General features: G+C 44.8%; 1 long non-coding RNA gene across 3 annotated transcripts; it reads right to left on the reverse strand.

Annotated features, from left to right (window-relative positions):
• Nucleotides 1-10,125: 10,125 nt before the first annotated feature.
• On the reverse strand, nucleotides 10,126-13,289 carry LOC134156821 (uncharacterized). 3 transcript variants are annotated; one of them, XR_009962082.1, is made up of 3 exons: nucleotides 13,179-13,289; nucleotides 11,778-11,934; nucleotides 10,126-10,687 (listed from the first exon to the last, which is right to left on the reverse strand). It is a non-coding gene; the product is annotated as an uncharacterized LOC134156821 (long non-coding RNA). The 3 variants fall into 3 exon arrangements; XR_009962083.1 differs by having other exon boundaries at nucleotides 12,415-13,283; XR_009962081.1 differs by lacking the exon at nucleotides 13,179-13,289 and having other exon boundaries at nucleotides 11,778-12,399.
• Nucleotides 13,290-15,218: the final 1,929 nt, after the last annotated feature.

Genomic DNA, 15,218 nt, shown 5'->3' on the forward strand with positions numbered 1-15,218 from the left:
AACAAGTGCAGGAGGCAGGAGGGGGGGAAATATATAACATGCAACATTTTACCCTTTAAGTTGGAAGCGACTTGTTAACTACAAAGGAGACGGGGGGTGGGGAATGTAAAAAAGCCAAGCGCCTTCTATTTTATTTGGGAAGGGAAGGGAAGGGAAGGGAAGGGAAGGGAAGGGAAGGGAAGGGAAGGGAAGGGAAGGGAAGGGAAGGGAAGGGGAGAAAGGAGGAAAAGAAGGGAAAGGGAAAAAGAAAGGGAGAGCGAGAAAGAAAAAGAGAAGGAAATCCCAAACAAGAACAAAAAAAAAAAAAAACCTCCACTCTGGGTTACAGAGTACAAAACTTCTTCCTTGTCCTAAATGCCAGGGGCTGTGGTTAGGATGCTTTGGGAGGCTCTTTGGGGAGAAAGTACAAAGCTCATCTTTCCTAGCCTTGCATACTTCGTATATTTAATAAGCAAAACGCAAGGAAATGTCAGCTCCTAAATTAACATGCATCTTTGGATTGCTAATTGTGCTCATTGCAAATTTGGGTCACTTTGCATGAGTGACTCTAATGTAGGGCTGATATTGCCACGTAGCGCAGCGGATTCCTGATTCCTTGGACTAATCCCAGACTCGGTGATTGTGTCAGGCGCAGTTCTGTATACTCCAGCAGCTGTTTCATCCTCATCAATGCAAATAAGACAACTCCTACAATCAAAGCCTCGTGAGCCTCAAGCCTGATTGCGGAGGACAGGCTAAAGCGCTGCACAAGCTCACTTTCAAATCACAGCAACTGACAAGACAACTGCAATGTCCCTCTGGTGCGATAAACCGGCCTTTTGCCAACAAAACAAACCGGGGAGGGGAGGGAACCCACCAAACAAAACACAAAACAATCGAAACAAGAAAATTATACCCTCCCCCCGGAAAACCCCACTAAACAACAAAAGGCTCAAAACAAAAATCCAAACCACCATCAAGAACCCCCAAAACAACCAAAAAAACTAAACCCACCAAAATAAAAAAAAAACACAACAAAAAAGGGAAATAAATAAAACAAACACTCAGCAAAACCCCACCCCCCTCCAAAAAAAGAAAAAACACCTACCCCCCCCAAAAAAGAGCAATCCCAAAACAACCAACCCCCACAAACAACCTCCAAAACCAGAGAAAAAAAAATAATTAAAAAAAAAAAAATCCAAACGCCAAATCAGAAAACAAAAATACAGGCACGTGCAACATTTGGGGGTGTAAAAAACGTAGTCAGGTCTTCTACGGTAGGTCCGTGAAATAATATATATATATATATACACTGTGAACTTGAATAAAAGCCTGAAGTGTCGATAATTAACCGAATATTTAAATAGTTATGAGGAGGCCGGGCAGCCGGTGATCACATGTGGGGCGAGGGCCGCCTCCTTGCCCAGGGACCCCTCCGAAGTCCATCTCCAGGGGCTGTGGTTCCCTGGCACCCCCCCACCCACCCCGAGTTCTGCCCCGCCTCCGACCCCAAAGGGGAGCCAGGTTTGGGGTGTCTCTCACCCCCCGCTCACCTCTTCCAGCCCTCGGGAAAACCCTAAGGAGCCCCTAACTGGAATCTCCCCCCTGCCTGCCCCCAGACTTAAGCTGCCTCTCCAGAACTTCCCCAAATGTGAACAAAACGTTGCCTGAAAACGATTGAGGGTGCGGGAGGGGCTGTAAAACCCCAATGGCCACCCCAGTGGATAAGCATTCAAATATTTGGATAGACACTTTAGGCTTTTATTCAATGGATATATTATGTGCATATAGTATAAACATAATACAAATATAAGGGGGACAGGCTGAAGGAAAATTAGCCTTTGCAGCGGGAGGTTACAAACCCTCACGGACAAGGGAAGAAGGTGACCCGCAGCCCCAGCAGCACCGCCCAGGGTCTGAAATCCCGGCGCCGGCAATATTTGGTGCTGGAGAGTCGCTTCAGGCAGACCAGCATGAGGATGGGATGGGGGGATAGAGGGGTGAGCGGATGGAAGGATGCGGCATTGGAGGAGATGCGAGGATGGGGGAGTGCGCTATGCGGAGATGCAGGGATGCCGGGGAAGCGGCATGTGGAGATGCGGAAATGAAGGATGTGGAGATGCGGAGATGGAAGGATGCAAGAATGCAGGTGCCGGCAGCCCGGGCAGGAGGCATGGCTCCGAGCCGAGCCACGGACGGGGAACAGGGGTGAATCAAACGTCACCTGCAAAGTTTGCCGAAGAAAACACTAGATATCCTCTTCCCCTTCCCTCCGTGCCTCACAACTCCTGCTCCTCCCTCCCCGGGGAGGCAGCGCCAAAACTGATCCCCAAAATCCTGGATTTCTAGAGCGGCTGTATCCTCGGTCTGCTCCTTTCCCCTAATAGGATTAACGCACATTTTTCCTAAAAGCAAATCAGAATTTGTCAAATCTTGTGTGACAGTCGATTTGCTATCAATATCCAATTTATTCCGATGCGAGACAGGACCAGCCCCGGCGAGTTTAATCCTCGCTGACACAGGACATTGCCCAGGCAAACGTTTGCCTTGGCACAGAGCACCGGCACCTCCTGAATTCTTCGCATCTCCTTCTGGGGGAGAAAGGGATGTGAAGGGGATGTGAAAAGGACCCGACCAGGGGGTCCCGCAGCCTCGGGGACCTGATGCATCCTCATGATGGAATCCGGACACGGAATTATTGCCGCGAAAGGATCCCTCGTGTTTGTTGTCATCTGCTTTCTGCTGTGTCCCAGGTTCAACAAGACATTTTTGGCTCCCCAGGACGTGTCCCTTTGCCCTGCTTCCTCTGGGTGCTGCAGCTCCGTCTCCATGCTCTTGCGTGGATTTAAAAAGAAAAAAACTATTCCACTCAGAGATTCCCTAAGGTAAATTTAGGCGTTGCTAGCTTGCTTCTTTGGGTTTGATGGGTTGTGTGGTGCTTTTAGCTTCTGGGTTTGGCTTTGTTCTTTGTTGTGGGGTGGGTTTTGTTTGTTTGTTTTGTTTCCATTTTTAATTTTTCCCTTCCCTTCCCCTAAACTTTTCCTTTCCCTTTCCCTTTCCCCTTTCCCTTTCCCTGACCTTTTCCTTTCCCTTCCCTTCCCTTCCCCTAACCTTTTCTTTTCCCTAACCCTTTCTTTCCCATAACCTTTTCCTTTCCATAACCTTTTCCTTTCCATAACCTTTTCCTTTCCATAACCCTCTCCTTTGCACAAGCAGGAAGATTTTCCATCTCTCTTTTTGTAAACAGGTGCACTTCAGCAGCAGATAGCCCATGCAAAGTCTCTTAACTGCAGTTAATGTTATAAAGTTTCTTAAATTGACCTGAACTTCAATTTTGCTACACATCATGAGGACAGAATGAGGAGACTGCAACTGTTTAATTTCAAATAACTTCACATCTGTACCTGTACAATGTTGTGCTTGTTTTCTCTGTTCTTTTCAGGTGAGGACATCAGATTTGAAGCACAGGTTACCTGACTTTTCAGTAAGATTATAGAATTCCAGACTGATTTGGGTTGGAAGGGACCTTAAAGCTCATCCAGTTCCAACTCCCTGTCACAGGCAGGGACACCTTCCACTAGACCAGGTTGCTCGAAGCCCCATCCAACCTGGCATTGAACACTGTCAGGGATGGGGCAGCCATGGCTTCTCTGGGCACCCTGTGCCAGTTACCTTCTTATAAACTAATTAAAACTTGATGAAAAAGACAGTAAAAATTATTTACAAAAATAATTAATTTTTCCACCAGTCATATTCTATTCTAATGTTATTCTCCCTCCTGCTTTTAAAAGCTTTTCCTTCATTTGCAACTGATGATCTTTGAAGAGTGTGCATGTGGGAGGAGGGGGGGTGTGTACACACATTACTAAAATGATATACCAACTTGTGAAACTTTAAAACATAGACTGAACCACATATCCTGAGCAATTCAGAGTGAGCTGATGGCACATTTAGCACAGTTAGCAGTCGTTCAGAATGGCACAAAGGCTTTAACTGTGCCCAGGGAGAGGAAACAACACTATAAAGGGAGTCCCCAGCCAGCAGCAACCTCCCAAATGCATCTGACCAGGTACACAGGCAACTCTTCACAACATAACCTGGGAGCAGTCTGGCTGACAGCTTCTCAGGACTAATCAACAGACTGCAAAGACCACAAGATACCTTACACTCATTTCCACAAGTCTCTTGGTGGGCTTAACATGGTCTCTGCAGCTTGAGCTGGTCTCCTGTCTCCTTCCTGAGCAGAAATAGAGACACTAAATACTCACCCTAGATAATCTTAAGGTCCTTTCCAACCCTAACTATTCTATGATTCTATGATTTCTGACTTGTCACACAAATATTTCTTCCATATATATATGTTTGCATATATTTACTGTTAGGGATTAAACATATTTATTAAATATATTTTATTTATTAAATATATGCTATTAAATACATATTTACCGTCATTTTCAGCATTTCTTCTTCACCGATTGAAAAACTGTGACAGAGTTTCATGCCCACTATAAACACACAAAAATACTTCAAGAGGCTTCTCCTGATCGAAAAGGGTATTTAAAAGTATCTACTGTTAACTTATTTTAACACGGCTCAGCCTTTGCTCACACACGTTAGCGCCACCCATGTAGGTGATTTTGTAGCAAATGCTCACTATGTATTTTACTCTATGTTTATACTCCATGAGTTATCACAGTCATTACAGTTTATGAGCTGGGATGTCCATTCAGTCCAGACTGAACAAACAAACCAGGCAGGGGAATAAAAAAAGCAATGTAGCTCAAAAAACCCCAATAATGAACACATGGAAATGATCTAATGTTGAAATGGCCCAGTGATACATACCAAACACACAGTTTCTAGACAACAACAGCGTATTTCATGGTAAAAGTAACCGTTTTGCTCAACACAGGCTATTGAAGTGCCAGTGCCTCAAGTGAAACATTAGTCTTAAAGCTAAATTGAAGAGATCAGCTGCCATGGACGGCAATTGTACCAAACTCGGTTTTCTTTGTGGGTCAACGGTTGAGAGGGATATAAACCAGGGTGCGCACAATAGAAGCTCAATAAAACACAGGTTGCAAGAGATCAAGTGAAAAACCAGAACAACCCAGGCTAGCAAAAAGGACAGGAACCTCCCAGCAGAGCTGGTGGGGACTGGTATATAGGAAAGGATGTAAAGCTTAGTGCCAATGACTGCATAAAAGCCCATATACACCACACCAGCTAGTCACAAAAAATTCAGCCCTGTAAAAGACAAGAAGGAAAAAAAGGAGATGCCAGAACATAAGGTATTTTTAGGTACATGCTGTGATCTTCAGCATTCTTAATGTCATCTTCATTCTGGGCACCAATCTTCGTCTGAAAGCACAATCATAACCCTCACACATTCATGCAACTATTGGGCTGCTCCAGGAGAGGCTCTCTAGTGTCTCGAATACATCCTATTTGTACACCAAAAAAGCCTTAGCCAAAGTTCATGTAAAAACTAGAAAATGCTCACAGAATTTTTATCAGCTTTAACCTGACAAAGGGGAGATTAAGATGAGCTCTTAGGCAGAAGTTCTTCCCTGTGAGGGTGGTGAGGACCTGACACAGGGTGCCCAGAGAAGCTGTGGCTGCCCCATCCCTGCCAGTGCTCAAGGCCAGGTTAGACGGGGCTTGGAGAAACCTGGCCTAGTGGAAAGTGTCCCTGCCCATGGCAGGGGGTTGGAACTGGATGAGCTTTAAGGTCCCTTCCAACACAAACCAGTCTGGGATGCTGTGGTTTTTAAAATGTGAACTCTAACCATCAAGGCAACTATCAAGATCCTCCCCTAGTAAACAAGAGGAACAATTCTTGCTTTAAAGAAGCAATGTGCCAAATCAGAGCTATCAAATCAATTTCTTTTCCCATTATTTCCTGATTTTCTGCTCATTCAATGACAGACAACTAACTAGTATTTAGAAGGAATATGAGAGGGAGGAGCTGGTTGTATTTACTCAAGTAAGTACTTGGGTACAGTAATGAGTTTGTTTTAAAATATTCATATTATGTAAATGTTAGTTGAAGTTGACAGTAAATATTGAATAGACGTATCAAAAGGGCAGCATGTCGTCTTCACTTCTCCCATGCTGTCTAACATTCAGGCAGCTGTTTGCTCCGATTATATCCATTTTCTTACAGAAAATTAATTAAAAAAAAAATTACCAAAACGATGATCAAACACGACAGATGAAGAAAGGAGTGAGTTTAAAGATCATACTGCCCACAAGAGATTATGATAAAATTATGAAGACTAGTACCTGATTTTTATCAATAATTAGTACCTACTTTTAGGTCTCTTTTTCAGGACATTAGAATGAAAGACACACGGAGGAATGAGGCCTAAAGCAATTGTAATTTTTCAGCACAAGGCAGGGAAGCACCAGGAATGTGCTGTTGCTAAAAAACCCATTTCCACCATTTTCTTTTTCTAAGTGATGTATGACAAAGTGTGTCATAAGTGTTCACGCAGATATGGCAAAGACCAAAACCACTCCTGAGACAGGGACAAAAAGAAGAAAATAGGACTAAAAGTGGTGTGAATGTCTCAAGTACATGTGTCCCATTGTGTCTACAGGCAAAATGCTACGACCACCTCCTGTCTTTTATAATATGGTTTCTAAATCTGGCATTACTTATCAAGAGAGCTGGTACTGCTTACATCCTTTCTGAGCTAAAAAAAAATGCTCCTTTGCCTGAAAGACCTTATCATAAATGTCTCCACAACACCTACACATTTAAAGATGCAGAGTCTGAAATGGATGATGGGTCTATTGGATTCAAAATGCTGCCTGTGTGTCATGGTTTAAGCCCAGCCAGTAACTCACAGCCATGCAGCCATTCACTCACTCCCCCCACTTCTTCCTCTCCCCACTCCAAGAGGGATGGGGAGGAGAATTGAAAGAATGTAACTCCCACGGGTTGAGATAAGAACAGCCCAGTAACTAAGGTATAACATAGACCCACTACTGCTACCAACAATAGTAATAATGATAAGGGAAATAACAAGGGAAGAGAATACAATACCACCCGTCGATACCCAGCCCAACCGAGCAGTGAACTGCCCCTTCTGGGTAACTCTCAGTTACATCCTGGGCATGATGTGCTGTGGTATGGGACACCTCTTTGGTTAGTTTGGGTCAGGTGTCCTGTCTCTGCTTCCTCCTGGCTTCCCCTCCTCCCTGACAGAGCAAGAGACTCAGAAAGGCCTTGGTCAGAATAAACATTACTGAGCAGCAACTAAAAACATCGGTGTTATCAGCGCTGTTGCCAGGCCAAAAGTAAAAAATACAGCACTGCACCAGCTACTAAGAAGGAGAAAAATGACTGCTACTGACGAACCCAGGACACTATCCACTCCTTATTCCATACCATTCACGTCATGCTCAGATCCCACATTTTCCAATATACCATCACTCTTGTCTCATATATTTATATATATAAATATACATATTTATATATATATATACATATATATATATATATACACATGCACACACACACACAAACATGCACACACACAAGCGCACACACACACACACACACGCAGATATCATTCCTTAGGCCATGGAACAATACCTATAAATCTGCTGAATTCATCCAGTCCATGATGTTGGGCTCCATCTCTTGTAGCAGTCTTTCAGAGCAGGAGACACGGTGTGCAGTTTTGGATCGCTGTCGGCTGATGACACCACGGAACTTGTCTGGTCACTGCTGAGCTCATCTGGTTTCATCATTCTTTGTTGGGCTGATGGCTGGAGGAAGTCAGGGCCAGTCACTGGTGATCTGAAGACATCTAGTTGGTGGGCTATAAAAGTGCTACATAGCAGGCAACAGCATACAATTGAGTTGATTGACTATTTTTGCCTAAAATCAAATCCCCTTGAGGTACACATTGGACTTCCCCATCTTCCTGCATTACCCACCAAGTATATCCAGGTCCCTGAGCAAAAGCAATCCCATGAGTGGGTTTGCCTTTACCTGAAGCAGGAATAACCCAGACTGTCTTCCCCAGCAAATTCTGCATGTGCACCCCAGGAACTTTATCCCCTTCTGCAATATGTAGAAGTTCTGACTGAGCTGGACCAGCTCTGTTGGCAGATCCTCTGGTGTTGACCAACCAGGTGGCTTTTGATAAATGTGTATCCCAATGTTTGAAAGTCCCACCACGCATTGCTCTCAGTGTAGTTTTTAACAGCCCATCGTGCCATTTGATTTTCCCAGAGGCTGGTGCATGGTAGGGGATGTGATATACCCACTCAATGCCATGCTCTTTGGCCCAAGTGTCTATAAGGTTGTTCCAGAAATGAGTCCCATTGTCTGACTTAATTCTCACTCTGGGGTGCCGTGTCACCACAAAATCTGTTTCTCAAGGCCCAGGATAGTGTTCCGGGCAGTGTCATGGGGCACAACGTATGTTTCCAGCCACGAAACTTAAAAAGTCTTTGGTCAGAGTAAACATTACCTAGCAACAACTAAAACCATCGGTGTTATCAGCGTTGTTCCCAGGCTGAAAGTCAAAAACACAGCACTGCACCAGCTACTAAGAAGGAGAAAAAACTACTGCTACTGCTGAACCCAGGACACTGTGTGATGTGAACAGAGATCTGAAGAGGGAAGAGATAGTGCCATCTAATTTCCTCCTAATTTATTATTGACAGAAGTCTGCCTGCTACTAGAGGGTTGCTGGTGTTGGAGTTCACATTCCTCATGTTCCTTACAATCCTCCAGGACTTATGTTAGTAGATTGTATCAAGCATGTATAAATGCAACTGTATTCACAATTACATTAGTTTACCTTCATGGCTAAAATACTTTGTCTTTTGGGCTGTCTGCACTTCTCTATAACTGATGCTTCTACTTTCAGCACTTCTGAACTAATAACTCACTATGAATGCTTCCTTGTTCAGTAGCCTGGCTGAGTTCAAGCATTTTTGTAGAGAATGTATTTTTTTTTAATTTCCTTTTTTTTTTTTTTCTTTTTCCCCCTCGATAATGAAACAACCCAAAATGCTTGAAATATTTATGGAACATTAACGAGGGAAGAGCTTCAAATGGTTGCAGTGAATAGAGAAGAATTTTGAAAGCCAAGGAGCTATTTAAGCATTGTTTTAGCTCTTCTTTCCTCCCTCATAATCAGCAAAGTCTTTCTGCAGAAAAAACCCTATCAGAATCTTTCACTGCTAAGCTGCCATGTACAGTTTTTGGTTAGAGAATTGTTACTAACGTATTCTTTTCCATCAGCCTTACACTGACAGAGGATGTAGAAGCATGCCCGTCAGGAAGCAAAAATTATTTTTCTTGGGAGGCTTTTGCCACCAGCAGTTTGATGAATTTGAAGTCTCAGACTTAACTTGTTTCTCATTTGGTATAGATGGTCATAGTCTTTGGGCTGGAAGTGAGAAAACACATGTTCTTTTGCAGGTGCTCTCAGGCCACAGGCACGCTGGGCTCATCTCTCCCAACTTACGTAAAGGTCTGCTCCTCTAATTACCTGGAATAGAGAATGGAGAAGGGAAGGGAAAAGAAGGGACAGGAAGGGAAGGGAAGGGAAGGGAAGGGAAGGGAAGGGAAGGGAAGGGAAGGGAAGGGAAGGGAAGGGAAGGGAAGGGTAGGAGTCCTTCTGCCTGAAGACTAGTATTTGTGCATAAATTCATTTTGATAAATCCATTTTTGCATTGCCTAAGTGCCTTGCTTTTCAAAGATTCAACTCAGCAGTATTCACTGGAGTGTAAGTGCAAAGTCTTCAGAGGCTTTTCTGGAAGAAGTTTGTTTTTGTTTTTTTTTTAAATATTTTTAGATTTTTTTTATTGTGTTATTTCCTTTTAATTTCATGGAACTAAAAGGGAATAACTGAAAATATTTACCTTTTTTCAAACATGCCCCAAAACTCACAGGCCCTGGCATCCAGAAACATGCATTCCTAGTGAGCCCCCAAAACAGCGACTGTTTCAGCATTAGGGCTCTTTACGTTTACCTCAGCCTGCCATCACAATAAGGAACACGAGGACACAGACAAAAGCATTCAACAGATGTGTTGCTCCGTTCCACACTTTAATTTGAGCCTTACTTCTCCACTGCATTTATTTTAGACTCTTTTTTTTTTGACCCAGACCCAGCCTTGGTGTGGCTGAAATAAGTGGATTTACACTGGGGAGTTTTTTTGCCTGCTATGCTAACATCCCTATTTATTCATAATCAGCCTGTCCTGAGGTGTTTTCAAGGTTTCCTTTATTTTCAGCTGAGTGAAGAATTGCTCCTATAAATAACACTGGTATGGGAGAGAGAGGGGAGAGAGATTAAAGAATACAACCCAGAGATACGTAAGTACAGGCAACAAAACTCCTTGACAACTTTTATTCTATTATCACAGAGCACCATTTCAGCTAGCACTACTGAGGCAATACAAGACTTTACTACTGGGCATAAACAACACATAATGAGCATCTCTGGGACCCTGGGTAACTCCCATTAGTGGGGGAAGCTCTTTGTAAGTCCAGTGTTGGTTTACCACCTTATTTTATTAACTCTGACTCACTAGACGGCAGCAGTGCTCGGCAGTACACCAACAGCTAACTTCTCCAGGGCTCACTGTGTGATGGATTTCCTGATGCTGACTTCTGGGGTATTTTTCTGATGAGAGGATCATGCAGGTGATGAGCTTGGGTGTTGGTGGAACAGTAGCTGGAGACAACAAATAAAAACAAAGGTCTGCTTGGATTTCTGTGCGTGCAGCCCCCTGTACATAGCTCACTGAGCCAGCCCATGCCTTCTCCCCAGGCAGCATGGGGAAGTGTAAAACTTGTCACTGACCTCCATCTCCTCTCCTACCACAGGGATTGGGATGAGGGAAAAATTGTCTCTTGACCCATGTCCCCTTTGACAGCATGGAACCAGGACATGTCACTGTCTGGTTCCCGCCACTCAGACATCTCCCTTGGGGCCACTTTCATGACTTAAAGAGATCTACAAATCATGGAATCATACAATCCCAGACTGGTTTGGGTTGGAAGGCACCCCAAAGCTCATCCAGTTCCAACTCCCTGCCATGGGCAGGGACACCTTACACTAGACCAGGTTGCTCCAAGCCCCATCCAACCTGGCCTTGAACATTGCCAGGGATGGGGCAGCCACAGCTTCTCTGGGCAACCTGTGCCAACGCTTCACCACCCTCACAGGAAAGAACTTCTGCCTAAGAGCTCACCTCAATCTCCCCTCTGTCACGCTAAAGCCATTTGCCCTTGTCCTGTCCCTACGGACCCTTGTCCAAAGCCCCTCTCCAGGTTTCTTGTAGCCCCTTTAGGCACTGGAGCTCCTCTAAGGTCTCCCGAAGCCTTCTCTCCTCCAGGCTGAACAAGCCCAGCTCTCTCAACCAGCCTTCACAGGGGATCACTGTTCTTGTGAGGAACGCAGAAACATGGGCTCAGTATATCAACAGGTAGATATAGTCCTGACCCTCACAAACACTGCTTTTAATATGATCATACAAGTAAAGTAGAATAATATTCTTGGGGTGTCAGGTTTTCATTTAATTTTTTTTTACAAACAGAATCAACCAAAGGCTTGTAATAATACTGGCAAGTGCTTGGAACACATTTCTTGATGCCCAAGGAACTGAGATAGAGAGTAGAGGCCTGTGGCACTTCCACTGAGTGTTTGAAGAATGCTCCTGTCAGGTTGTTAACTTGCTCCACCAAAGTAACACACCAGTTACTTTGCTCATTACACTCTTCCCTGTGAGGCAGGGGATGGATTTTAAAGTTCTTTTTCTGACCTGCCAGACATCCAGCGGTCCAGTTCCTGTCAACCGGCACAAGCTCTTCTCCCTTCTGGCACTGCAGATTTGAGTGCCGTCGTGATTTAACCCCAGCCAGCAACTGAGTCCCACGCAGCTGCTCACTCACTCCCTTCCCATGGGATGGGGCATAGAACTGAAGAGTAAAAGTGAGCAAACTCAATGAATCCATTCACCACTTCCCATGGTCATGTAGTTCAGTCATCCCCAGCACAGCAGGGCTCCATCACATGCAATAGTGACTTGCAAAGACAAACACCATCACTCTGAACATCCCTTTCCTTCTTCTTCCCCCATCTCTTATATCTGAGCATGATGTCCTATGGTCTGGGATACCCCTGCGCTCAGTTGGGGTCAGCTGTCCTGATGGTGCCCCCAACTCCCTGTGCACCCCAGCCTGCTTGCTTGTGGGATAGGGTGAGGAGCAGAAAAGGCCTTGGCTCTGTGTGAGCACTGATCAGCAGTAACGAAAGCATCCCTGTGTGATCAGCACTGTTTCCAGCACAAACCCAAACCAGAGCCCCACACCAGCCACTGTGGAGAAAATTAACTCTAACCAGCCAAAACTGGCACAAGGCTGCTGTCCATCATCTGCTGCTAGCTCTAAGAACTTCACCTTTCTTTGCATTCCACATTGGAACACTTTGCCAATTTGTAGTCTGCTCAGTCATAGCAAGATTTTTTACACACAAATGCTGCTCTGGGGAACTGGGAGCATTTACTGGCCCCTAGCTGATATAATTATACTCTCATTGCTGTTATGAGTTTTTCAAATGCTTTAGTGTATGTTAAAACAACAGAGATGAAACTTTGATGTTCAGTACAAGGACGAAATCATCAAAACCATTCGGTGCTTTTTAAAAAGAAATACTACTGTGACACATATTTATTTCTAAGTTCTCACATGTAGTGGTCAGGTGAAGTCACAATACACCACAGGCCTGTCAAGCTCCATCACGCCATTCACCAACATGGCAGCTGCTGCTCAGCAGCTTGACATTTTAGGAGAAAAAGGACATGTGTGCTTGCTATCAGAAAATACATTTCAAGTTAGCTCAGTTGAACTGAACAGTAACCACTTCAGAACGACAAACAGTCAATAAAACAAGGAGCACTTTAAGTGGCAACTTTGGAGCCCCCAGTTTGAATAGTCTGCTGTGTTCCTGTTTGGAAGAGCCTGTGCTCCAGTTAACATGAGTACTCTATACACAGAGACACATACATGTGTGTGTGCATGGCATAGCAGTGGGAAACAATATAAACACAGATGTACAGAGTTAAAATAATTTGTTCATAATTTTGTAATATGATAGGTTGGGAGTGGGGATTAATATCTAGAAAACTCAGGCCAAACCAAGGTACACACAAAGACGAACCCACAGCCCCTGTAGTCCTAAATTCCTGTCTCATGGCATGGCATTCCAAGTGAAACGAACACAAATGCAAGCGTCTCCTTTTTGCCTTGGTTTCTTGTGGAAGTAAGTCATCAGTAACTCTTGTGGATGTGGCAATCTGTCTGCTGGTGATTTCTCATTCTGTTTGGAGCCCTGAATCAAACATGTTTGTAAAGTTAATCTCAATTACAATTACACTGTCTGTAGGACAGAACTATCGTATGTGGCCCAAACAGACACACTCTTAAAACAGGAACTTGCATTTCTCATCTATCAATCATGAAATACCAATGCACACACGACCAGACTTAAACAGTCCCACTACTCACAGAACTGGCTTAAATGAGTGCAGCACCCACACACCTAAGTCAAAAGAACCTCTGAGTAAACCCCTCCCACCTTATATGCTAAGTGCCTATATTCTTATTTTAAAATGCTGGGAAATACCTTTATTGTACTCAGAAGATTTAGGTATTCATCTAAATGAAAACGTTCCATTCTGACATGTTTTTTTTCCAAAAAAAAAAAAAAATAATGAGCTCTCACTGGATTAGATTTTGATGGCTTTGCCAGCATTTTTCTTCAATATCCTTTCACATTAGGCTTTAAGTGAAGGTTTTCTTAACAGCTTTCACCTTACAAAAAAGAAAAGTATTCCCAAAATGGGATTCGGACCCTTGACAGGACCAGGAAAAATATGGTAAAATTTTTAGGGGGCAAGAACTGCACCCCAGTTCCAGTGCGTGAATAAGGGCAGATGATTCATGATTTGATTCAGACCCTCTGAATGACTGTCAGAGGCAGTTAAATCTCCTTGGTAATTAGCCAGAGAGACTCTGGATGCATTCAGGCTATCCAAATGTGAACTGCAGGATTTATGGATATACTGTAAGTGATAAACCTGGTGTTAAATTTCTGATCAGCTTTTAGAAGTCTTCGAAGCTGGGTCTGCTTCACTATGTGGAAAAAATCCTCAGCTGCTGAAGATGCTCTCTAAATTTTCTCATACGTCCAATGAAAGGCAGAACTTCCACAACAGAAAACTCATTTCTTCATGCCGCTCGTTTATCCTTCACAGAGTAACAACGGTGCAGATAGAAGTTCTTTAAATGCATGCCTGTATGTGATTCAGTCACTAGTGTGTTTTATATTTTGGCTTCTGCTAGACAACTGAAAACCCAGCACGTGGTGGGAAGCAGAGCTCTTGTTCTTTTATAGAATCCCAGACTAGTTTGTGTTGGAAGAGACCTTAAGCTCTTCCAGTTCCAAACCCCTGCCACAGGTAGGGACACCTTCCACAAGACCAGGTTGCTCCAAGCCCCATCCAACCTGGCCTTGAACACTGCCAGGGATGGGGCAGCCACAGCTTCTCTGGGCAACCTGTGCCTGGGACTCAGCACCCTCACATGGAAGAACTTCTGCCTAAGAGCTCATCTCAATCTCCCCTCTGACAGGTTAAAGCCATTCCCCCTTGTCCTGTCCCTACAGGCTCTTGTCCAAAGCCCCTCTCCAAGTTTCTTGTAGCCCCTTTAGGCACGGGAGCTGCTCTAAGGTCTCCCCTTAAGGAGCCTTTTCTTCCCCAGGCTGAACAAGCCCAGCCCTCTCTGACTGTAAGCGGACCAGAGACTAAACGGCGAACATTCTTTTGCCTTGAGGAGCCGCAGAGGCAGACACTCGCACATTTCCCTCAGGTGTTAAGGGCTCCGCCCCCTTCTCAACTTCGGCGGCACATCGGGCAGGCCCATGAGGCGGCGGCTGGCCCCCTTCTCCCCAGGCTCGCTGGGACGGCCGCGATGCACCTCGGGGCTGACCGGTAACAGCCACGCCATCAACCACCACACAGGCACAACCCCGGACTGCGCGACCTGCACACCCTAAACCACTTCCGGTTTTACCCCTCCCCCGTCCCTCCGCATGCGTCTCCTCGACAGCAGGCCGGACGGGGGGAACGCGAGCAGGGCGCATGTGCAGGGGAGCCACCGTTCTGCCTGCCGTCCTGCCGCTGAGTTGCCCTGTCCCGTCTCCC

The sequence above is a fragment of the Pezoporus occidentalis genome, unplaced genomic scaffold, assembly GCF_034315485.1.
Source record: "Pezoporus occidentalis ecotype Australia unplaced genomic scaffold, CSIRO_AGI_Poc_V1 ctg90, whole genome shotgun sequence".
Classification (NCBI taxonomy): domain Eukaryota; kingdom Metazoa; phylum Chordata; class Aves; order Psittaciformes; family Psittacidae; genus Pezoporus; species Pezoporus occidentalis.